This window comes from Antechinus flavipes, chromosome 2 (assembly GCF_016432865.1).
Source record: "Antechinus flavipes isolate AdamAnt ecotype Samford, QLD, Australia chromosome 2, AdamAnt_v2, whole genome shotgun sequence".
Classification (NCBI taxonomy): Eukaryota; Metazoa; Chordata; class Mammalia; order Dasyuromorphia; family Dasyuridae; genus Antechinus; species Antechinus flavipes.
Genome location: NC_067399.1, coordinates 619,012,669 through 619,039,112, shown reverse-complemented (window position 1 = coordinate 619,039,112; position 26,444 = coordinate 619,012,669). Strand labels below are relative to the sequence as shown.

The 26,444-nt window shown below is 35.5% G+C and overlaps 1 protein-coding gene across 2 annotated transcripts in view; it reads right to left on the bottom strand.

Annotated features, from left to right (window-relative positions):
- The window catches only part of ARHGAP22 (Rho GTPase activating protein 22), a 402,535-nt gene that overhangs the window by 358,764 nt on the left and 17,327 nt on the right, over positions 1-26,444 (bottom strand). The gene's annotated exons all lie outside the window — the stretch shown is intronic.

The following is a 26,444-nucleotide window of genomic DNA, read 5'->3' as shown; positions in this document are numbered from 1 at the left end:
TGCAAATATAAAGTCAAGATGGCCCCAGACTTCAAGGAGCTTATATTGTAATGAAAGGAGATAACATGTTTGAGTAGTGGAGTGGCTAGGGAGGGCTATTCTGATTTGAGAAATAACAGAGACCTGGGAGGGATTTACTTAGGTGAGCCAAACTGACTGAAGAGTATCTGAAAGTGATAAGGGAGTACATTACAATTATAACACTTTCTTAAAAGGGGAAGTGTCGATTCTGAGTTTTAGTGATCTCAGGAGGCAAGGAAATATGACATGGTGGGTCTCAGAAGATCACTTTGGAAAGATGGAGAAGAACACATTAGGGTTGGGGGGAAAAAGAGTAGGGAGAGAACAGAGACCTTGCCTCAGCTATATAGCAGAAGTAAAGAATTCAGTAGGAACAATGAAGGGAATGAGAGCCCTCAGTTTCCCTTCTCCTAGCCCTTCCGGAGAGATGAAAGCTAAGTTGTACAGGCCTTGAGGATAGGGAGATAGGTAACAGTTTTAACAATGTCAGTGACTTTAGATAAGGGTTCTCTTCTTGGATTACTGAGAAGGGAAGTCAGAGAAGTAAAGACTGGTGGTCAATGGCAATCAAATGAGTCTTATCCCCAAGTCAATGGGCTGCAGGCAATTGGTATTCATTTATAAACATATTCCTTTATTCTGCTGTAAACTGTGTTTTATGGAACTAGTTTTATAGAACTAGTAGAGAATGGCTCATCAAAGATAGCTGGGTTATGCTATGGTTAGTGCTGGACCTAGAGTCAAGAAGTTCCTAGTACAAATTTGATTTCAGACACTTATTAATTGTGTGACACTAAGCCAGGCACTTAATTGTGTTTGCCACAGTTTCCTCATCTGTAAAACAGAGATAATATTACCTACCTCATAGGGAATCAAATGAGATAATATTTATAAAGCATTTAACATAGTGCGTGGCACATAATATGTGCTTTATAAGGGCTTATTTCCCTTATTTCAATGTAGACAAGTCCAAGGTATTTCTAAAAAAGCAGATCTACTAACATTGCTATTTTTTTATCCTTTGTTCTTCAAGAGGACCAGTGACATGAGGACCAGGACATGATGTTTTGACTTGGAAATGATTTGGATTTAAGTGAGACAGAGTTGTTAAAGTAATCAGTCTCACTCTTTCCTCCAGAGTCATCTGGGTCCAGTGGCCAGATATAGATCCAGATGACTGGAGATGGCCCCAGATGCAATTGGAGACTTTAGTCTCCTAAAGTTAAGATCTTTCCCATGTCTCAGTTTGTCTAGGCAACACCCATTCTGTTATTAAGACTAAGTAACAGTCCACTAGAGTATATTACTAGCCAAATGAAGATTCTCCTGGAGAGCTGGTTATAAGAGGTCTGAGCTATACTGACATAGGACTATGTATCTTACTTTCAGAAGCTTTGGAGAGCAGGGAGGATTTTTTAGTAACCTATAATGAGTCCTCAACATTTGTCTTTCTCCATGGCCAGGGAATCGTGTTATCTATGCTCTGTGGGTAAATTGTTGTTTCTTGGAAAGGAATACAAAGGGACTTGAAGAATATCTCTCAACTTTGCAAATTTAATCATATTTCTTTCTTTTTAATTGGAAAGGCTTCAGTGTAAAAATAAAGAAAAAAGCCATAGTAATAGCCCCTGAGTTAGGATGCTAGAGGGTGGGAAAATATGAAACAAAATGGGAAGAAGGACCACTGAATCAGTGAGTGGGGTTTGGGGATTATAGACACTGTGAATGAAGCAGCTAGATGGTGCCAGAGTACACAGAGGGCTGGACTTGAAGCCAAAAAGATTCATCTTCAAGAGCTATAAAGTCTGACCTCAGATACTTACTATGTTACCCTGGGCAAGGCACTCATCCCTGTTTTCCTCAGTTTCCTTACCTATAAAACTGGAATAATAATACCATCTACCTCCCAGGGTTACTGTGAAAATCAAATGGGATAACATATGTAGAACTCTCTGCAAATCTTAATGTACTTTATAAATGCTAGCTAATTATAATAATGAGCACTGAGCATTATAGACTTAGAGCTGTAAGGGATGTTGGAGGCTATTCTAAAAAGCTCATATCATACATGAGGGACCTGAAACTCAGAAAGCAAGAAAACTGACTTGATGAAGGTCATACAACTGTTGAGAAGCAGAATTTGCATAAGAATCCAGATCTCCTGGCTTCCATTATGGCAGAATCCATTGCCTTTCTGTGGAAAGTGATAGATAAGATAAGCAACACAATAATGTCCCTGTTTTTTAAGCAATCATTTAAGAATAAGATCTTTGCCAAGTTTTGCAGATAAAGTATGAACAAAGTAAGCAGAATCACTCTCTAGACATTTAGATTAATGTGAGTACAAATATCCCCTGACGGATTTCCAGCTTTGCAAAAATTAATATTTAAGCAGATATTCCTTTCTATGATTGAATTGTTTCCAATTCAACTCAATCAAATAGGCATTTATTAAGCGCTTACTGTGTGCTAGGTACTATTACACTGGGTATATAAAGACAAAAACTTAATTGTCCCTGATCTCAAGGGACTTACTTTCCATTGGAGACTAGCCATATTCATTTGCTTATATTTATAAGCAACTGCAAAAGATATTATATGACCCAATTACTCCAACCTACAGACTCAAATTTTCAACTGTCCATTGGTCATATGTAATTAGATGTTCTTAAGTTCAACATGTCTTGTCCCCTCACCTAAAAAACCTCATATCTTCTTGGCTTAATTTCTTTATTACTATTGAAGGTACTACCATGCATTCAGTTGCCTAGGCTCATAACCTAAGTACCATCATCAACTCTTCCCTGCCTTTCACTTGCCTCCTATTCCCTATCCAAACCGTTTTCAAGCCCTGTCATTGTGAACTTTGTAACATCTTTTTTACATACCCCCTTCTCTCCTCTCACATCTCACTTCAACCACTCTGGTGCAAGATCTTACCCCCTCATACCAGACTATTTTAAGAGTCTACTGCTGGGTCAGCTTGCCTCAAGTTTCTCCCTTCCAGTTCATGCTCTATTCACTGTTGAAAATGATCTTCCTAAAATTCAGGTTTGACCATGGTAAGCTCTCTTGCCCCCATCTCTTATTCAATCAACTCCAGCATCTCCCTAGCAACAGTAGACAGAGTACAGTATTCACTGTTTCCTATTTTTCAGCCTTGGACAAGGCTGAAAACTTGTTTCCTCATCTTTGAGATGGAATTCTAGGTTCACCAATTTAGAGCAGGCAATCATAATATTTGCACAAATTCCTTCAGAAAACCCTAATAAGAATGAAATAAGAATGAATGGGAAAGGGATTTATAAAGAATAAAGCACTATCTCACCATAAATTATTCTTATTTATTAAGTAATAGCTAAGTGCAAATGACTTCTTTAATTCCTGGACATACAAAGATGATAAAATATATGATCCCTGCCCTCCGGGAATATGTAAAATATTATGATTATTGTTGTTACTATTCCCTTAAGAGAAAAGATATACAAAGTATACTACAAAGTAACAAGATTTGTGTCTATGTGTGTAAATATAATATGTGTGCCTTATATATATGTATTATGATATATAATATGAATATGTACATGTGCATGTATGTGTGCATTCATTCATGTGTTTATGTTTGTCATAATTTTTTATTTTGTCACAGCTTATCATTCTACATTTCCTCCTTTACTAAGGGAAGAATAAAGCCCATCAATTCTGCCAACCCTAAATTACTGAATCCCATAGTTGAAAAGAACTTCAGAAGCAATCTAATTTAAAGTTCTTGAAGAAAATCTTCTATAAAGCATATCTAAAAAGTAGACTTTCATTCTTCCCTAAAAAATCTCTAATGAAAGGAAACCTATTTCCTCATAAAACAGTCCATTACATTTTTGGATTGCTCTAATTTTTGTAAAAGAAAAAATTCCCCAACATCAAATGAAATCAAACCAGGTTTGATCTAGGCAAATCTAGGTAGATTCTCATCTGTTGTTTCTGCTTCTGCCCTTTGGGGTCAAACAACAATTACGAGCCGTTATCAAAGTCACAATCCTTTATATATATTTGGAATCATCTCCCATAGTCCCCATCCATTTGTATTCCATGTGTCTTATCTCTATCAGGCTAAATATCCAGTACACAATGGCATAGAAAAGAGAGAAATGGATTTTCTGAAGAAGACTTGCTTTTGAATGCTGCCTCATGATCTTACCACTTTTGTAACTCTGAGTAAAGCATTTACTCTCTCTAGGTAGCAGTTTCCTCATCTATAAAATGAAAGAGTTGGATTCCATGATCTCCAAGGTCTATCCAGGTCTAAATCTATGATTCTATGAGTCTATAACTCAAGATCACTTTTTCAAAATCATCTATTTCTTCTTTCTGTTCAGGTGATCCTTAGTATACTCCAATGGCACTATTACTTTTATTACTGCCTCTGTCAATCTCCACCCAGATGCATTCCCCTATAATTTCTCTTTCTGCTTCCTAAATGTCTTCACATGAGTTTTCTTAATATATAATGTTGACATAGGTATGAATAGAGCAGGTAAAGAAGTGTCTGAGTTTTGGGAAAGCATTTAAATTGTCTCATATCCTTCCACTTATGAAAAGGACACTGAGAAATGAATTGGTATGGAGGAAAAAATGTGCCATTCATAGAATATAAGCCAGGTATATACCAGTATCAACAGATTTGAGTTGTAACCAGATTGGTTTCAAACTAACCGTGACATCAAAATATAACACAACACCGAAACAGTAACTAAAAGGAGCCAATTCAATAAATATTTTTTAAAAACCAAGAGTTTTTCTAAATATTAGAGATTCAAAGAAAGAAAATATAGCCTTTTCCTTAAGAAGCTCCCCAATCTAATTGGGAGGAGGGAAAGAAGGGGAGACACAACAAGAAATGATTATGTACAAACAATATATACAAAACAAATTGGAGATCATCTGAGAAGGCTCATTAATGTAGGAGCTTTAAGGAGAACCTGGAAAAGCTTCTTGCAGAAACTAGGATTTTAGGGACTTGAGGAATCCAGGAAGCCAGGAGTGTAGAGGAAAAGAAGGAGAGGCATGGGGGCCTAACAGTGAACATGCCTGGGAAATGGAGTGCCTTCTAAAAAGATCAAATTGACCAATACACCAAAAAATATAAAAGGAGCTAGGTTTTCAAGGGCTTTAAAAGACAAAAAAAATATACAAAAACCCTGTTCTTTTCTGCCTCCAGTGCAAGTTCCTCAAAGGGCATTATCTTAATTCAGATCAGGTGTAGTACTTAGGAGTAGTTAGATTTACACCTGCTGTGTAGTCATTTTGGGTACCATATAGATCCTAATTTAATGTTATGTTTGATCTGGATGGACCACTAGATGAAGATGAAGGTAAATCTAGGAGCATCCTGCCTTCTGAGCTTCTCTTTATTCTCAGCTGTTAAGCCCAAGAGGGTTTTAATTAAAAATAATGTGCTTGTGGTCACATTAAAAAAGGTCTGGCTCCTTTGCTGATTTTTTTTTTTTCCTGCTTGGCTGCTCTATCAGAGTACAGTGGTCCTGAATTAGATAGCAAAGCCATAACCATCATCATTATGTTCAAAAAGCATTTATGAAATGACTCTCTCTGCATGGTTCTCAGCTAAGGACCACAGAGTAAATCGATGTATGCAGCTCCTGCTCTTCAAGGGTCTATTACTCTAGGACTGTGACTTACATGACACAAAGCAACAGATCAGTTGAGTCAGAAAATGAGTGAATCAATTGAATCTTTTGACTTCTATGTAAATTACCACCTTTGATAGAAAAGTCTGATTTGAAGCAGATTCTCTGCTCACCTAGAAGCAAGGATGCGACTCCCGTAGGGGCAGACACCAACCAACATAGACCACTTCACAATCATTGGTTAGTGGAGAGAAAAAGAACATCTTTACGGGTTAGTTATATATTCTTAGGCATAATGAAGCTAACAGGGGGGGTGGGGAAGGGGGCTGATAGCATTTTATACATGTAGATGGCTATTCCTTGGTCACCCATGAGAAACACCAGTTTATAGGAATGTTGAAGAAGGGATGTCAACTGCATGGGAGGTTGGACACTGACAGGTCTTAGAGAAAGGATAGGTAAGATCCTATGGATTAGAAATTTGTAGGGGAAAAAACTGGAAACTGAGTGGATGCCTATCAGTTAGAAAATGGCTGTTATGGTATATGAATATTATTGAATATTATTGTTCTATAAGAAACAATCAGCGGGATGATTTCAGAAACCTGGAGAGATTTACATGAACTGATGTTGAGTGAGATGAGCAAAACCAGTAAATCATTGTACGTGGCAACAACAAGATTATACAATTATCAATTCTGATGGATGTGGCTCTTTCCAGCAGTGAGATAATTCAGCCAGTTCCAATGATCCTGTAATAAAGAGAGCCATCTACACCCAGAGAGAGGTCCGTGGGAACTGAGTGGGGATAACAACATAGGTCCACATTCACTTTTTTGTTATTGTTTGCTTGCATTTTATTTTCTTTCCCATTTTTCCTTTTTGATTTGATTTTTCTAGTGCATCAAGATAATTATTTAAATATGTATCCAATAAATATATTGGATTTAACATATATTTTACCATGTTTGATATATATTGGATAATTTGCTATCTAGGAAAGGGAATGGGGGGAAGAGGAGAAAATTGGAACACAAGTTTTTGCTAAGGTCAATGTTGAAAAATTATCCATGTGTTTGTTTTGAAAATAAAAAGCTTTAATAAAAAAAGAAATTTTAAAAGAAAATCAAATCACAGGGCATGGGAAACTCTTCTCCATCCCTTTCTTAAATCTAGCCAATCAACACGACAATAAGTCCTGATTTATAGCATTTGTAGATTTCCAAGATGAATATCCAATTGAAAAATTTAATAATCACCTCTTGTTAGATGTTGGAGTTGACTCTAGCATACCCCTACCTCTGAATTATTTGGGAGTGGTCTGTTATCCAGATCCTAAGTCTTTCTATGATGACATAGTCACTAGCCACCTTGGCTGCCATTCAATCAGTACTGACTATTTCGATGTTCAGTAGACTGTGCTGAGTGAGTACTGGCTAAGATTATGTCCTAGCATCTACTCTTCCAGGAGAGTCTGTTTTAGTAGGACTAAGTGGAATAGGAAAAATAAATAGATAAATGCAGTATAAATTAGGATATAACATATGTGCAGCTATATCTACAGGCAGTATAATATAGTGGCTAGAGAGCCTGCTTCAAATTCCAAAAGGCCTAATTTGAGTTCTGTCTCTTATCTATAGCAACTGTGTGACCCTGGACAAGTCATTTAACTCCTCAATTCTCCTAGTTAATTTTCTAAGACCATGACTTGTCTGTAAGACAATATAAGGCAACTTATATAAGTAGAGGGAGTTTTCACACAAGGAAGTAGAATGCATGGAAAAAAGTCACAAGTCTAGGTCAAGGAAAGTAAGTATATAAACGAGGAGGAAAGTGCTCTGAATTCAGTGATTTGACCACATGATTATCCAACCCGTGACCTTGATCTCGGGAGCACTGTTTGCTGCTCCTTGGGGCAGCAAAATATAAGCAATTAATCACAGGTATAGCAATTAAACTCATGAGATTGCTAGAAGAAAGAACAAAATGTCAGAGAACATAACATTCTCCTTCTGTACCCAATTCCTCCAATATTCAGAGAGTTTCAGGGGAGCATTGAGGACATCTTAGCCATCATTCAATATCTTCCACATCCTCTCAAAGAGACCTCTCTAATGCATGGTTCCAATCACATTATTTCCCTGCTCAAAAAGCTTTCCATGAATTATTAAATAAAATCCAAATTCAGCATTCAAGATCTTCTAGAAACTGACCAAAACCTTTCTTTCTAGTTTTATCTTGTATTATGTTCACTTAAATACCTTGTGCTTCAGCCCAATTGGACTATGTGGCATCTTTGAACACACTCAGCTTTCCCACTTTTATCCATTTGTTCAAGTTCTTCTCTGTACTTAAGATGCCCTTACTGTCCATTTGCATCTAGTGAAATTTTCTATACTTATCAATTGTCATCTTACCCTTAAATTCTTCTTCTATTCTCCCATACCCATCTATGAATTCTTATAGAACTGTTCATAACTATTGTGGACTCACTCATCTTCTTTATTATATTACAGTTATTTGCTTATATATATATGCATATATATACATATACATATATATATTATCTGACCTACTAGATTAAAATTTTCTTGTGAGAAGACATTATCTTTCTTTGTATTTCTGTCAGAGTCTAGTACAATAAATTATATATAGTACGTGTTTATTGAATGAATGAATGGACAAATGAACTGAATCAATTAGCAAGAGACAACATTAATATGGTGGTGATGAGTAAAAATATTGGAGTTGTAGGTGTAAAAAAATTCCACCAAATAAAGAAAAATAATTCTGATTTTTTCACTCTAATTGTGGTTCGCTCATGTTCATTTCTGAGTCAGACCAGAGATGTCTCTGATACTGGTGAATTTGCAGAGAGTAAATGCAACTGGGAAGTCTCATATTGGGTGCAGAGACAAAGGCAAAAGTCCTATTGCCTGAGAAAGTACATTGAGACATCAGGAAATAATCTGTGATTAATGCCATGAGGAACTTTGTCTGACTCAGAATCACTAAAATACACTGAAGATTCACTCTTCATTTCCTCATTGTTTTCTTGGGTAGGAAACTACTCCTGTGGGCAGCTTTTTATCTACAGCTGTTCTCCCATATGGCACTGAAATCATTGTGGCAACTACACTTTCCTTGGGACTAATCAAATAACATAGTCTTCATTGTTGAAGAAGTCTTTGATTAAGCCACAAATGATACTGTGCTAAAATTTAAGGGGGTGCAAGAGAACAAAAGCTAATTATCTGTTCTAAAACACAATGTACCCATAAACAGGAAAAGAACAAAGGGTGGCCTTATATGTAGGAAGAAAAAAAACCCAATTTCATCATGTGATTTATGGGAGGAACTTAACTTCTACAAAATATCTGAACCCCATCAGGCACCAGGATACCCCAGATTTCTACTCTGACAGTTAATCATTTGAGGTAAGGAATTTCTAGAATGTTAAAACTGAAAAGGATTTCTGGAGATTGTTCAGACTTTCTCTTTCATTTTATAAAGGAGAAAACCAAAACCCAGAGAAATTAAGTGATTGGCTCAAGAGGTCATTCAGTTCTCGTCAATTTCAAGTAAAACTCAAATCTCCTGATTTTAGGTTTTCTATTATGGGTTAGGAATTTATCTTGGTCTCATAATACATTATTACATGATTCATAAACCTCAGGAGCAACTGTATCATTTATTGATTTTAACAACTTAATTTTCAGGTATGGAGACTCTGATTAACTCAGCATTTTTTTTGGTATTAAATGTTCCAAATACTGTTACTGCAAAATAAAATCACACTTGATATAGTTCTAGAAATTATAAAATGCTGGCTTCAGCTCATTTTAAATTTCATTATCTCTAAACTTTTGCTATTTTCTGGTGAAGGATCATTTTCCCTGACTGCTTTCTTTCCACAAATTCTTAACAGCAGCTTGAATTTCCAATCGTAGGGGAGTTTTGTTGTGATGTTGTTTGCTCCCTATGGATACTACTCTCTCTCTGTCTCTCTGTCTCTCTCTGTCTCTGTCTCTCTCTGTCTCTCTCTGTCTCTCTCTGTCTCTCTCTGTGTCTTCCCCTCTCTGTATACATGTCCCCTTTCTGTATAAGAGTGTGTGTTTGCATATATATACACACATATATATGTAGATGTAATTTATATTTACATACACATATGTTAAAATTAGGCACACAGTAATGATGATGATATGATTTTCCTATAAAATCATTAACTTTTGCTTTCAATAGTAAAATGGATTATCAGGAGAATACTAGATCAGTGCATCATAGAAACAGATCAGGACCCAGTGTTAGAGTTCATCTTGTCCAGCACCTTCATTTTACTAATGAGAGAACTGAGACCCAAGGTCCTTAAATGACTTGCCCAAAAAGACAGAGATTGTTATTTGCAAGAATTAATATTTGAATCCAGATTAGACTCCCAATTAGATGCTCTTCCCAGTATATCCCAACCAGCATGGTGATTGATGTGCAGAAATTTTTCAAGGAGAGCAAATCTATATAGAAGGACCAATAGCTCTTTTTTTATTCTGAACAGGGGTCCATCAAAACTTCTATAGTTAATGCACTTGGCTTGTATACTAATTTGTAGAAAGCAGAAGCAGCAATTGAATAAATAAATGTTCCTATGTTATTCTGAGGTTGGAAGAAAGATAGCAAGTAATAAAAGTTGACATATGTATAGGATAAAATAAAATTATATACATGATTTTAATTTCATCCTCCAATAATCCTTATTATTTTCCTTATTTTATGGATTAGGATATGATTAAGTGACTTGGCCATGTTGGGTCAGGGCAGAGGAAGGAAGGGGAGAGACACACTAAGAAGTATTAAGGATTAATTTCAGACAGGTTCCTTCTGAGTTCAGTGAGCAGTCCTCCTCCACATCTTGGCTCCATAAGAGCCAAGAACTCTAAAAATCTTAGTCTGACATGACTAACTTATCAAAAAGAAGTTAAATATTAGTTTTACTAGTGTTGTACAGAAAGTTTCTACTAATAATATTTTTCCACATCAAATCATGTCTCAAACTTAAGTTCTAGATAGGGAGAAAGGGGTGTTACTGACTTATCCAGTTCTTAGAATTGTTTCCCTGTTATCTGTTATTGATTTTAACAACTTAATTTTCAGGTATGGAGTCTCTGATTAACTCAGGGGCATTAAATGTTCCAAATACTGTTACTGCAAAATGAAATAAAACTGGTAAAAGAGGTATTTTTAAAGATATGTTAGGACTTGATATTCTGTCCTGCAAATCAGTAGCAGCATTAACACTTGTGTAGCCAAGCTAAGGAAGGGTCTATGTGCCAATGCTGCTTCAGAGAGGGTCACTAGATTATTTTGCAATTGTTTATTTTGCAGTTTTAGGGTGAAAAGACAAAATATGAGAGGGCCTATAAAAAAGAAGAGAAAGAAGAAAAGTTCTTCCAGGTGGTCTTGTGAATTGTATTAATACAGGGGCCTGAATCCCTTTTTGTCTTCAATGTTTGGTCTTGCTGAAGCATCTGTCAGCTAGAAAAGATATTTAAAAAGTTATCCTGTGTGTCCATGCATTTCCCAGGAAAGATCTTGTCTGTCATAGTACCTATCCATATGCTCAGCTATTCACTACTTATTATGTGATCAAGGTCCCAAATACTCCAAAATTTTTATGGCATCACTTTTCATAATAATATAAATGGAAACAAAGCAGATGCCATTGACTGGGAAATGGTAAACAGAATATGGTATGTGGCTCTAAGAAATGATGAATATCAGGCCAGTTCCAATGATCTTGTGATGATGAGAGCCATCTACATCCAGAGGGAGGACTGTGGGAACTGAGGATGGATCACAACTTAGCATTTTCACTTCTTTTGTTGTTGTTTGCTTGAATTTTATTTTCTTTCTCAGTTTTTGATCTGATTTTTCTTGTGCAGCAAGATAATTATATAAACATGTATGACTATATTGGATTTATATATATATGTATATATATATATATATATATATATATATATTTTAACATGTATTGGATTACTTGTCATCTAGGGAAGGCGGTCAGAGGAAGGGGGAGAAAATTGGAACACAAGGTTTTGCAAGGGTCAATAGTGAAAAATTATCTGCAAGGTGTTTTGAAAATAAAAACCTTCAATAAAAAAGAAAAATTATGAATATTATGAAAAGCAAGAAGCAAAAAAAGACTTTGATGAACTTTTTGCAATGTCAAAGAGGAGCAGAGCTAGGAAAACTATATCCACAATATAAGACCCACATCAGTTAGCAAGCATTTGTTAAGCACCTATGTGATAGGGTGCTAAGTTTTGGAGATACCAAGGAAGACAAAGAACAGCCCCATGTCTCAGGGAGCTCATAATATGAGAGGGGGAGACAATAACTAAATATGTACCAATGAGCCACATACAGGATAAACAGGCTGTGATTTACAGAGGGAAGGTGTGATATGAATGGAAACAACAACCACCACAAAATAATCATAACGACATTGAGAAAATATAAACGATTAACCTTGATCTCATAAAAGAGGTAGAAGAAGGCATTTCTCCTCTTGTTCCTTTACAGAGACTAGGGACTACAGGTATAGGACATTGAATAGAACATCAAATATTTTTGATATATTGATTGGTTTTGCTGATTATTTTTTTTTTTCTTTCTTTAAAAAAAAACCTTCTCAGGGATGACTTTATGGTAAGAAGAAGGGTTCCAGGGTGAGATCCATGTGATATAAAACCAGAAAAAAGCAATTTTTTTTTTTAAGGAAAAAGCTATTCTACCAAGATCATTTTCTTTTCCTAAAGCTAGCCACACTTCACCAATCATAGTCTCTGACAGAGGCTTTCACTGCAAATGTCTCAAATTGCTTGGCAATGAGTCATATTTCAAAGAGGAATGAAACCACAGACTGAAGGCAATGAGCAAAGCAATAGTTCTTCCTCCTCCCCCAACTCTTCCCTGCCTCTTTCCCCAGTATTAAAGCTTTAAAAGAAAGCTAAAAGAAACATTTTTCATTTAGTTCCAGGCACAGAAATAACTAGGATAAAGTGCCTAGCCTTTGCCACAGGGTTGTGAACTTTAGATGGTTACACCCCTTCAGTAGCTTGAGCTCTGTTACCTGAAATAAGTAGTAAAACTAGAAGCTACCAGACATGAGAATGTGCTTGTTCTCAGGGCCTTATCCTAGAGTTATTTGAAGACCATCCTTGCTGTGTCCTAGGGTTCTGACTCTCCAATCCCTTCCCAATCTCTCCAATTGAATTTATCTAAAAGAGATTCTTGAGTTTTTTTGTTTTTTGTTTTTGTTTTTTTGATGACTTCTCCTCAAGGCATAAAATGTACTAGTTATGGCTCTGGCCTTAGGAAAACTCTTCTATACTCTATTCAGCCAACATTCTGGCTCACCTTTAATATCTTTCTTCCCCTAAAATTATTTTGTATAATCTCTGTCCAAAAAAGGAGAGGAAGGATCTGAGTTGCGATAAAAGAATACATTTAGAGCCAAGTCTAATTCAATACAAAAGCTTGTTTCATGTAGATGGCTTGAGTCATTTGATAATACCCCTTAGGGGAAGGATAAATGGCAGTCTTCATGAGACAATATTTCCTATCCTGATTTAAAGGGATATAACATGACAGTTTTTCTTTGATTTCAAAACAACCTGATTTTCTTCCCCAAACTGAAGAATAAATGGCACAAGGAATATAAAGTCTCCAAATTTATGTATTAGAAAAATTTCCTATGTATAGAACCTCAGTATCCTTTAGTTAATATCATTGTTTTTCTATTTGTAGGCAGGATTTTAGATGAGTCTCTGGAACCCTTTATTGAGGATCCTAAGAGATTTTAACTTAGATTGGAGTATCAGATCGACTTCCAATGTGCAGATCCCCATTGCTAATTCCATAGCACCCCTACAGATTGGTCTCATCAAAATCATTATTATATATAGAGGGAAGTTCATGTTTTATTTGATAGAGTGAAGGACTTGACATGAGGGTGATCTGATTTTGAATCTTGCCTCTAATATTTAATAGCTATATGATATATTATATATATTATATTATGTTATATAAATATACATTATTTATTTTGTGCCAGTTTTAGCACACTCATCTTTGAAATGGGGATGATAAAAGTACCTACAGGATTGTTGTGAAGTTCAAATGAGATAACATATAAAACTCTTTGCTGACCTTTATATGAAAATTGTAATCAATTTTATTAATAATGCTTGGCTTTACTCCTACTCCTACTCCTCCTCCTCCTCCTCTCCTCCTCCTCCTACTACTACTACTTTTACTATAACTATCAGAGAGGGACTATCTCATTGAATTAGGGATTATTCTCCTAAATGCCTACTCCTACAATGTAATTTATGAGGAGGGGAGGTTTGTATCTCTGATTTAATTAATCTATTCAACTCCCAGTGTGAAAATTAATTCCACAAGTACAAGTAACTTATCCAAAGATGTATGGCTGGTCTTGAGAGCTAACCTTTTAGCCACAGAACTGTGGATTCAGATTGCACCTCTGACAAACAGATTTGTGATCGTAGGCCAGTCATTCAAACTCTTAGTGACAGAAGCAACTTTTGAAGTCTCTAAATTGTAAAGAAGATGCTGACTTGAATTAATAGAGGGATTTTCCTCACTTGGGACTCCCCATGTACCAATAAGATCATGTTCCAGTTCCTTTCCCCTATTGCTGTATTTAGGGTATTTATGTTTTAAGTATGATCTCTAATTATGGATGCTGTCAAGAGACTAGAAATCTTGAGATCCTTGGGAATGATTGTCGCTCTCCTTCCCACCCCCTGCTTTATCACTAACCCTGCTTTAAACTCAACCCCAGAGTCATCATTCAAGTGATCAACTGCTATGGAGAAGATGCTGCCAACCTCACCAACCACTGACCACCTGCTACTCACAGGACAAAAAAACTGTCTTATCTGAAATAACAAGACCCCCTGTGAGAGAGAAAGGAGGTTGTCTAAATAAGCAACCAAAAGCTCCACTATGCTGGAGACAGCCCAGGACCCTGAGCCCAAGAGCCTGAGCACTTCTCTCAGACCACTAGTTCTACTTCAAGCCCAGTTCCCCAAAACCATTGTTTGGGGAATCATCCCTTGTGGAAAGGGACTTATTTAAATGCTTCTGCAGGTTGTCTGAAGACTCTGCCTCCCTAGAAGGCACAGCCAATAAAGACCAGGAAAAGAAAATTACCGCCAAAATCCTCAGGCTTTCCAGTAGTTCAACATTAGAAATTAATGTGATTTTATTATTTAAAGAATGTACATTTATTATGCTTTGCTACTGAACATGAGGACAATGGGACTGTTCTATCTGATTCATAGTTGAAACATCATATTCTTTGATTCCCTTTACTAGAACATGAGCTCCTCTAGAGCAGGGACTGTTTTGCTTTTATATTTATGAGGCCGTTATTCCCCTGAGAGCCTTGCAAATATTGTTATTGAGTTGTTTCAGTCTTGTCCAACTTTATATGACCCATTTGTAGTTTTTATGGCAAAGATATTGGGGGGAAAGTTTACCTTTCCTTCTCCAGTTTATTTTACAGAGGCAGAGTGAAGTGATTTGTTCAGGGTAATATGGCTAGTAAGTGGCTGCAGCCAACTTTGAACTCAGATTTCCCCTGACTCCTGAGCCAACCCTCCATCCACTGGCCTAGTTGTCTTGCACTTAATGAGTGCTCAATCATTCCTTCATTTGAGGAATCCAACCATGATTTCTTACTCTACTCATAAAAAAAGGTAATACAATACATTAGTAAAAGCATTTTGAAAACTATTTCATCTCTTAACATTATTAAAGCACCTTGGAAGCTATTTTTTTCTCCCAGAAATGAAATATATTTAGTTAATATATTAACCATAGTTTAATAATGTCTTTTTGCTGGTATCTCTGAAGCAGAATTGCTAATTAATAAGTATTTGCAGGGTTTATATGTATCTTGCATATTATATCATAGAAATCAGTCATGATTCTAGGAAGTACTTTTTTAGATTTTGCATCTGGAAAACCCTAATGTAAAGCTACTAATGATGCAGAGAAAAACAGTAGCCCACGTCCATCTGCCTGCCCACCTTATATGTGATTTCATTACAAGTATAATGTGCATAATACCAATCTTCTTTTAGACACTCTGATTCCTTTTAACTCTTAAATGCAGGGGCCTATCCTGGATCTCCTTCCTGTCAAGGGAAAAACTTTGTGTTCCCTGGGATAAAAAAACACTCACTTACTAAATTGATAAAAATGTCTATGAAAAGGCTGCTGTGATTTTTTTTAAGGGAAGGAAGAGAATAACCAAATGCTTGGAGTCCTCTGGAGAACTGATAGTCCTTCATTATCTTCCAAGATATCTTTCTGCTAATAGGTCTAAACACCTGTAGTAGTAAGGAAGCAGATGCTTTTTATACCAAAGCTTCTTAAACTGTGGGTTGAAACCCCATATAGGGTCACATAACTGAATGTGGGGGTAATGAAATTATATATCTATTTTACATACCTATATACATAGGGTTGCAGAAAATTTTCTTGGATGAAAAGGGGTTTCAAGTGGAAAAAGTTTAAGGAGCCCTGCTTTATATTGTAAAGAAGTAAATGGGAAAGTGCTGTTTTGTAAACAAAACAAAAACAAAAAAAAACCCATCTCCCCAACCCAAATATACAAACAAAGCAAACAAAAAACAAAACTAGAAGACCATGTAGGACAGTCAGATATACCCTTTAAAGGAGGAGCAAAGATGGCTTTTCCAAACTATTTAATTGTCACTATTTGTTGTAAATTGGGTAAGGAACAGTTGCCTAGTAGATAATAGAATCTGCAGTTAGGAAGAGCTGGGTTCAAATTATACTTCTAACACTTTCTAGTTCTTTAATTGGAATTAAGTCTTGGAGCCTCAGTTTACTCATCTACAAAACTATAGTAATTAGACATAAATTCCTTCCCCTTGGATTATTATGAGACTATTATTTTTAAAAATTAAATTATATTTTATTTTCAATAAAATATCCTCCTTTCTTTCCTTTCCCTCTATTCTTAACTGAGAAAGCAAGAAAAACAAAATCCCTGCTGCAAATATGTATAAATTAGCAAAACAAATTTTTGCATTGGCTAAATCAAAAAAATATGTTCCAATCTGTACTCTGTTTATCATCTCCTTTTTTGAAGTTGAGTACTTTAGTCCATCATGAGTTCTCTAGAATTGTTCTTGGTAAATTGTCTTGAACATGTTTTTCCGAGTTGTTTGTCTTTACAATAGTGTTGTCATTATAACAATTTTCTCCTGGGTTTTGCTTACTTCCCTTTGCAACCATTCATGCAAATCTTTTCAGCTTTTTCTGAAGTCAGCCCCCTTTTCAATTTTTACCTAACAAATAATAGAATTCCTTCAATACATACAGTGTGACCTGTTTATCTATTTTCTAATTGATAGGCACTCCCCATTCCATTTCCAATTCTTTAAAGCCAATTATTATTATTTTTTGTTTTTTTAATTGTACCATACATTTATTTTATTTTTTATTATAGCTTTTTATTTACAAGATATATGCATGGATAATTTTTCAGCATTGACAGTTGCAAAACCTTTTGTTCCAATTTTTCCTCTTCTTCTCCCCACCTCCTTCCCCAGATGAAAGCCAATTATTATTAAAAATAAAATATGATGCTAAATGATCTATTCAGGTAAGATGAGTTCACAAAAGGCTTTCATGATCTGGGAGCAGTAGCACAAGTTTCTCCAGGGTTTCTACCTCTCTGACTAATATCCTCCCCTACTAATGGCTCAATCTAGTGGATCAGACTGCCAGCAGAAAAGGTAACAATTCAGTAATTGGGAAGTGTCAAAAATAGCAAGTGGAATAATACAGATACTGGAGGTTAAAGAGACAAGTTGTGATGAATGTGTGGTGAAATAATTTCTGTGGTTGCTTTAACTCTAGTTCTACATCCTCTTTTCTTTTTCTTTTCTTAAGTTTTGTCTACTGCTGCTACCAGTTCCATCAGGATCTCTTAATTTTACAATTGTGCCGGCAAGTCCTGACCCACCAGAGATTGTGAAAGGGAGGCTAAAGGTGCAAGAGACACAAGCCAGCTGGCTTGTGTGATGGATGTGGGATAAGCCCACAATCGATGGATGGAGAGGGAGATTACAGTTTGAAACTAGCTGTAGTTTTATCAAGTTTAAATCACAGTATGACAGGAGTTTAGTCTGGTCTCTCACAAAAGGACAGGCCAAAGGAAGTTGAGTGACTGTGCTGTCCTATGATAATGTCTCTGGAAATGTTAACTTCCTGGATGTTGGAGCTGTCTGGTATTATGCACCACTCTATTCAGAGAGAAATAATTTGTGGTAACTTGCATTAGGGAGGTCCTTGGAATGGGAGACCATTTTACTTGGCCAGCACTGAGTTATATAAATTTGAATTAGCAAACATTTAGGTACTTATTATGTAAAAGACACAATGCTAGGTGCTGGTACTGCAAGACAGAAACTAAACAATCCCTGTCCTCAATGTACTACTGGGAGAATGGGATAAGGTATATGACATATACGTAAATCAGAAATGCAAAAATATTTTCAAGCAATATCAAGAGGGGGAAAAAAACTAAGAACGATGGTAGCTGGAGGTGGAGGTATTGGATCAGGAAAAGTGTCTTGGAGATTTTACCTGGAGTGTCAAGGTTAGAAGAGAGGAAAGGGCTGGATATGTCAATCTGAGAAGTATTAACATAGAAATGATGAGATCATTAAATAAAATAATAGAGAAAGAGAAGAGAAAATAGCTCAGGACAGAGACCTGGGCAATATGCACCTTTAGTGAGCATGATTAATAAATGCTTTTTCGTCCATACACTTATTCCTTCATCCATTCATTCACTCAACTTGATGAAAGTCTAAGGACCATTTTTAAAATTTCTTAGCTAAAATATAATGAGTTAGATCATTCACTAGGGGAATCTAGTTACTGGCTTTTCAATTGGCTGTATCTTTTGCCACATATATCTTGTGTTTTCTTCCAATAATTTGGTGTCTTTTCAGATTTCACTTCTCATTTTATGCTTTTCTCTCTTCCTTTATCTTCTTCCTCATTAAAAAGGTCAAAAATGCAGTGTGAGATAATTGTTTTAATGAATTGTGAGCTGAACAATAAACGTATGGTTGCTCATCTCCTTTCTAAGCATTAGAATTGTCTGGTGCAAACTCATCACTAAATACATCACAGAAAGTGAAATTGTAGATATCTAAGGCATGTTAGCTTCTCAGAATTTATAGTTTAGGAGTTAGTTGGAGAATGAATATCAATACAGCAAGCTTGGAAGCCAAATTTCTTCTTCCTCAAGGCATTCAGATTTATCTTTTAGTATTTGGTCTAATTACTTTCTTCTTGTAGATTAGTGATCAATATTACATTATATAGTGACAATTAACTAGAAATGATACAGGCACATTAAACACTAGAAAACAATCTGATATTATAATTGCTAATAGCCACATTAGGAAGTTCCCAAAATTGGCTATTTTCTTTTAATATAATTCAATGTCTTCCTAGTGACTACTTTGTACTTTGTGCTGAGCACAAAGAGAAAATAGAAAAGAAGTATTGGACATAGTACTTGGTTGTCTAGGCTGGGAAGTCCAGTAAGTTTTGTCAAAGTGAGATGTAACCAAAAGTCAAGGGAGTAGATTATTGTTCAAACCAAATATTTGTAGAGTTCTTGTAGCCAATTTTTATATGGCAAAATCTTTAGTCTCTTCAAGATTCTTACATACTTCCTCTGAACACTCTTGAGTTTATCAATGAGCTTCCTAAAGTGTGTTAGCCAGAATTGAATATGAAACCTTGTATGGTTTAGTCAGGAGAGGGGCTTAGGATAATCATTGTAGATCATGGAATGAGAAGGAACTGAAGCATAAGCAAGAGTAGCCCAATAAGGCTATGTACCTATTGACAAACCCAGCTCTCCCCAATCCTTAAAACATCCTTTGTTGTATCCTTTCCAATGGCCAACAGATATCCAACCTTCATAATAATCCCATTGTATTCCATTCATGGTGGGGGCAGGGTCACTATATGCCAGGGTTTTTAACCTAGGCCCAATAAATGCAAATGTGTAAGAGAAAGTTAACCAAGAAAAGATTGCTGTGCCAGAATTATCTATTGGGTGGATTTTAAAATCTGAATTTGTGATGATTATTGAAGTATTGAGAACTTTACTTCTTCTTCTTTTATAGGAACTGAATCGAGAATCTATATAACTTTTTATAAAATATTCCTGTATCATTTTTAGATAGCAAGAGGCAGGCAGGCAGGTAGCAGAAGACATAGAAAGCTGAATCAGAGGCAGGAAGACCTGAAATCCTAACTCAATTATTTTCAGTTGTTTGAAGAGAAGTCATTCAGCTTTTTCCATTTCAGATTCCTCATCTATGAAAGTCGGGGTAATAATGGCACCTCCCTCTCAAAGGTTGTTGTGAAGATGGAATGAGCTAATGCGTGTAAAGTGCTTTGTAAATCTTAAAGTGTTTAAATAAATGCTAGTCATATATCATTATATGGTTATTATATATCATAAAATATGATTATATTTGTATTATGATTGATTATAACAATAACAATAATAACATATGTCTAGCAGACATATGTTCTCATAAATCATTTTTCCTAAGGTCTAGTCATATCTTGATAACCACAGTATTTACAGCAAAATTTTATCCTCCCATTACAATTGTATTCTTCACTATCTTCAATCATCTTTCTCATCCTAGAAATTCAAGCTGCCATGATTTCCTTAATGTTGGTAAGATGAGAGAGTCAAAGATTAATTCTGATTTTAACCCATTCAGTTTATTTGACTACAAGTCAAATATATATAGTTATGATTGTAATTCTGCTTTCTTTACTCTGGGACCCATGCTCTTTTAGCTATAAGCACTCCCCTCACTTTTTTTGCTCACAATTGTTAACCAAGCTTAGGAATGAGTCTCTTTAGTATTCAAGTACATATCTCGTTGCTAGGTCACTGGGTTGACCAAAGGTCTATGCTCTCTTCTTGATGTGTGTGTCTCTGTGGGTATGTATGTCCACTCTATAGCATTTTAGTATGCTGAAGAGTATTGGAGACTTTTCGTGATTACTTCCTTACCTCTTGGCAATTGTGTTGTTCCGTCATTTCAGTCATATATGACTCTTGGTGATCCCTTTTGAAATTTTCTTGGAAAAGATAATGGGATGACCTGGCATTTCCTTCTCCAGCTCATTTGACAGATAATTAAATGGAGGCAAACAGAGTAAAGTGACTTATCCAGGATTACACAGCTAGTATCTGAGGCCAGATTTAAAGTTAGGTCTTTCTCACTCTATCCACTGTGCTACCTACCTGCCCTCAAAGTCTCTATCACTTTGATAAAGCCTTCCATTATCTACTATAACTTATTTTTTATTTCTTCCTTCTTCAAGTCTTTGCAGCATTTATTTTCTCAATCTTTTTTGACGGGGGCATTCATACATTTATTGATTATAACAAAAAAGTCAAAGAAATCAAGGGAAGGACGAGCATCTCATTCTATAGTAAACTGCTGCTTTTTGAATATGTATTACCAATGCAAATTCCTAGGACAAGACTCATTTCAAGAAGTTCCAATTTAAAATGACTGACAAGACTCTAGCCTAGGCTTTGCTACATGCGAGTCACTTAATGGATGTTTTGTCTGTTGCATGAGGAAATGTGGTCTTATGAGATAGTGGAAGAAGTTATGTGACCATTTTGGGCAATAGGTATCAGAGACCTCTCAATCAGACACCAACCCTCTAAACTGGCAAAGTCCTTCTTCATGAGTATTCCAAACAAATGCATTAATTTGGTAAAAGAGAAACCTATCCTCAGTCACCTGCTCTTTTCAACATGTGAGAAATTGATAACAAGTTTTTAATAAAGATGGACATAATTTTATCAGTTAGATATAATGAGGTGAAGTGATATTAGATTAAAATGTAAATTACCATAGGAATTGTTTTCATCCTCCTAATGTAATAAGGGAAGGCAGTAAGTGGGTTGCATTTACCAGTTTGCATATCTCATGAACTTAAAGTTGAACCAAAGAGAAAACACTTTCCTAACCTGTTAAGTAGTAAGAAATTGATTTTCCTTTTTCATTAACCTAAATAAACACATACACACACACACACACACACACACACACACACACACACTTCAAAACCTCACTGTTTCAATGACAAATGCTCTAGCTTATTTGAATTTACCATGCACTTTTCCATTGGGACACATAGTTTACCTAAGGAACATTAGTTCCTTAGTTATTATGATGTTCCAAAATTTTTTCAACCATATATCATTGCTTATCTCGTATGTTCTTATTTTTTCCCTCCCCTCCATTAGAATGTATGTTCCTTGAGGGCAATGACAATAATTTTGCCCTTTCTTTATATCCCCAACTATTAACACAGTTCTTGGCACATAATAAATGCTTAATAATTCTTGTTGATCTTTGATTGTTTAAAAGTGTGAAAATAACATATAAATTTCTTCTTATTATTCCATTTGGACCCAACCCAATGTCCATCTGCATTGTAAACCTTTGGTACATAGTACAAACACATCAACTCAGTGGAATAGCCCTCCACCAATATGTCATAATCTAGAAAATAAGTATTTTTCACCCACCTATTTTTTTTTTTTGCTGTTTGCAATAGTTTGCTACATCTCTTCTATAATAATTATTTTTGCATCCCTTGTACTTAGAAGAGTTCCTTGCAACTTTTTGGAAAGGCTGCCATTCTGCTCTTATGCTTTCTTCACTATAGGAAATTGCAATGAGAAAAGTCATTTTACTTATTGTAAATCAGTGGCTATCATTTTGAAACTTGAAGTCTTAAGAGAATCATCTGGGTTCTGAGAGGGTGAGTGATTTGCTTAGTATTACACAACCAATATATTTCAGAAGTATTATTTGAATCCACATTATCCTGATTCCTTAGCTGTTTCTAACCATGTATAGAGTAGGTACTTAATAAATAAATTCTTATTGGATTGGCTAAGAGGACTAAGACATGACATAATTAGCACAGTATTATTGTTTAAAGGAGAAGATATTCACATTTAATTCCTTAAGTCTCTGTGCCTTCTACTAACCTCTGAAATCGAGATAGTCTTTAACTGCAGTAATTTTTAACTTAACAGGCTCCCTTTATGATGTAACTATATATCTCTGCATTTTTAATGGACTGTTTGGTTCTTCCCCCTCTCCATAGACTCTTGGGAAAGCCTTGTGCGGAGCAGAGTCACAATGATATTGCTTATTGTCTTAGCTTAGAAATCAAATTATTCTTTTTAAGCAGAAATAAAGTATATTGATTTCAAATGAGATGTTCGGGCATATGGATTCTAATCAGCGTTCTCTGCCAAAAAGAAAGGGAGGAATGATCTGAAAGAACTTACATTCTATGACTCTAATATAAGCTAATGATTACTAAAAAAGAGATTGGCTTCACAATCCTAACAGAAAAAAACAAAAACAAAATAGAAGGATGAAAAATGCCTCTTGTCTAAACTATAACATATTGGTGGATGGGGCCAGTCCACTAAATTAGTGCATCTGGACTGTGTATCTAGGATTGACATTATAGAGAGACAATGAATTGGATCTCGATTTGAATAAGAGGAAAACAGCATTCTGCATTGTGTTTGTGCAGTTGTGTAGTATGTTAATACTTTTAATCAATCTATCAGAACCACATATTAAACACTTATCATGTGTACCGAGATAGCTAGATGATACCTGACTTCGAATCAAGCCTCAGAAAATTCCTAGCTGTGTCACCTTGGACAAGTCTAACTCAGTTTCTTTAGTTGTAAAATGGTGGTATTAATAGCACACAGGGTTGTTGAAGTGATCAAATTAGATAAATATTTGTAATGTACTTACAACAATCCCTGCACATGGTAGGTTCCATATAAATGATAGCTATGAATTTTATATAGTCCCTGAAGATCTGGTTTATATAACATTTGAATGTGATATGTAATTTCTCTTACTTGTCAATGTACACAGGCATAAAAATGTTACCTTTCAAAATATCTTATTTTAGGTGTATGGCTTCTTTATGTATCCCTTTTCTTAATCTTTGCAGAAGGAGAGTAAGATAGTAAATTCAATTAGTTCTTTCTTTTTCTTATCAAACTTTTTTTTCTTTCCCAATTAATTTAGCACTAAACATTTGCAGAGAATAATTACATGTATACATACACAGTTATAACTGCATTTCTACATATACTTGCCAGGAAACAAGAGAGATCTCAATTTAAATCTTGCCTGTCATACTTTCTACCTGTGTGTCCATATATGAATCACTTAATCTTTCCAAGTCTCAGTTTTCTTCTGTGCAAAATTAGCATTATAACATGGTAACTACTTTATAGGGTTGAGAAAACTGAAAAATGCTAAACAGATATTTCTATGCTAATCCTTAAAGTGCTAGATATATCACCATCATTGTATGTATGTGAATGTAAATAGACACAGAGAGGGAGCAGAGAAGGGTGGAGAGAAGAAGACAAAGACAGAGCCAATGTTTCAAACATGGGTGAATGAGTGAATAATGGTGATAGTTGTATGAAAGAAAAGATGAGAAGAGAAAGCAAGTTTGGAGAAAATTTTGATTCTCTTGATTAATTTTTTGAGGAATATTTAATATTTTGGCCCTTTGAGAAATTTTTTGCTTCAAATATAACTAAATATATATGTACATAGAGACATAAACACATGTATATATGCATGCATATATACATATATAATATTTATTATTAATATAGTATCAGTATTTTTCCCTGAACTTGTTACTGTATATTTTCACTTTGGAATATTTTAAGAGCTTTCCAAGCATCTTAAATGATGGGGTGTAACCAACATCAGCAAGTGAAAGGGCAACATCAGCAACTATTATATGCTGAGCTGTATAGGATTTTACTTTTCTTTTTTCTTCTCCCTTCCTCCCTCCTTCTCTTCTTGCTTCCCAATCTTGAATTTCAATTTTCATTCCTCTCTCCCTTCTTCCCTCTCTCCCTTCCTTCTTTCTTTTCTTCTCTCTTTTCTTTTCCTCCTTCTTTCCTTCCTTCCTTCCTTCCTTCCTTCCTTCCTTCCTTCCTTCCTTCCTTCCTTCCTTCCTTCCTTCCTTCCTTCCTTCCTTTCCTCTCCTTCCTTCCTTTTCGATTTCATTTTCTTTTATTTCTCTTTCTTTTTCTAAAATAAAATCAAAGACTTTCCTTCCAGAGTTTCTAGAGTAGATAAGGTAGCTGATAGGAGACTGTTATGGGGAAATAAAATCTGAGTATGAAATAGGGCAGATAGATGCACGATCAGTGTGCTGTGTCAACATCAAATGTGGCCAAGAGGCAGGGGCCAATGCTAGTCTCCAAACCAAACATCTGTAGAATTCTTGCAGCCAATTCTTATATGGCAAAATTTTTGTTCTCTTCACATTCCTTATGTTCTGTCTCTGGACACTCCCAAGTTTATCAATCTGTTCCCTAAAATGTGTTACCCAGAATTAAATATGACATTCCAGGTATGGTCTAGCCAGAGGAAAGAGTTTGGAATAATCACTGTGGAGCATGAAATGAGAATTGGAAAAGGACTGTTGAACGCAAGGGCTGCCATGAGCCTATGCAGCTATGAGCACATCCAAGTCTCAACAGTCCTAAAAAATTCTTCCTTGTACCTTATTTTGTTACCATCTTATCTCAACTATTTAAAAAATGGATTAGCATCTTCTTCTCCATCCTTTACCTGATCTCTTCTCAGTCCTTTCCAGTCTGTTTTTTTCTTTTCATAACTCTTGTTTGTTTCAGTTATGTCTGACTCTTTGTAACCCCATTTGGGATTTTCTTCACATACTAGAGTGGTTTGCTGTTTTCTTCTTCTGCTGATTTTACAGATGAGGAAACTGAGACAAAAGACATTAAATAGTCTGCTCGGGGTCCACAGCTAGTAAGTATCTAAAGTTAGATCTGGACTCAGGAAAATGAGTCTTCCTGATTCCAGGAATAGTAATCTATCCATTGCACTGCATGTCTCTACTAAAATTATTAATCTCTCAGAATTCTCTAATAATTTCCTTATTGAAAAAATCCATTGCCTTTTGTCAGTACTCATCCTTCCTTGATGAACCTTTCATTTTCTCTTGGTTTCTAAGTATTTTATCTATTTATTGCTCTCTCATCTTCTGTGATTTCTTTCCCTATGTCTCAGTATTGAGTTTCATCAAAGTTCTGTTCTTGGCTATTTTCTTCTTTCTTGGAATCTCATTTATACTCATAGTTCTAACTGCCATTTCTAAAAGTTGACTCCCAAATTAACCTTTCAAATTCTAACATTCCTCCTGATCCCTAAATTCACATTTTCAGCTGGCTCTAGATATTTCAATCTGGGGATAGCACCAACATCTCAAACTCAGTATGTAAAGTACTAAACATTTTTTTTCTCCAAACTTGCTTTCTCTTCTCATCTTTTCTTTCATACAATTATCACCATTATTCATTCATTCACCCATGTTTGAAACATTGGCTCTGTCTCTGTCCCCTTCTTCTCTCCACCCTTCAATCTAATCAGTCAAATATTATTGCATTAACTCTGCAATCCCTTTCATACCTGACTCATCATATTACTTCCTAATTTCTGTTACTACTGGTGCCACATTTACATTGGATCTCATTAT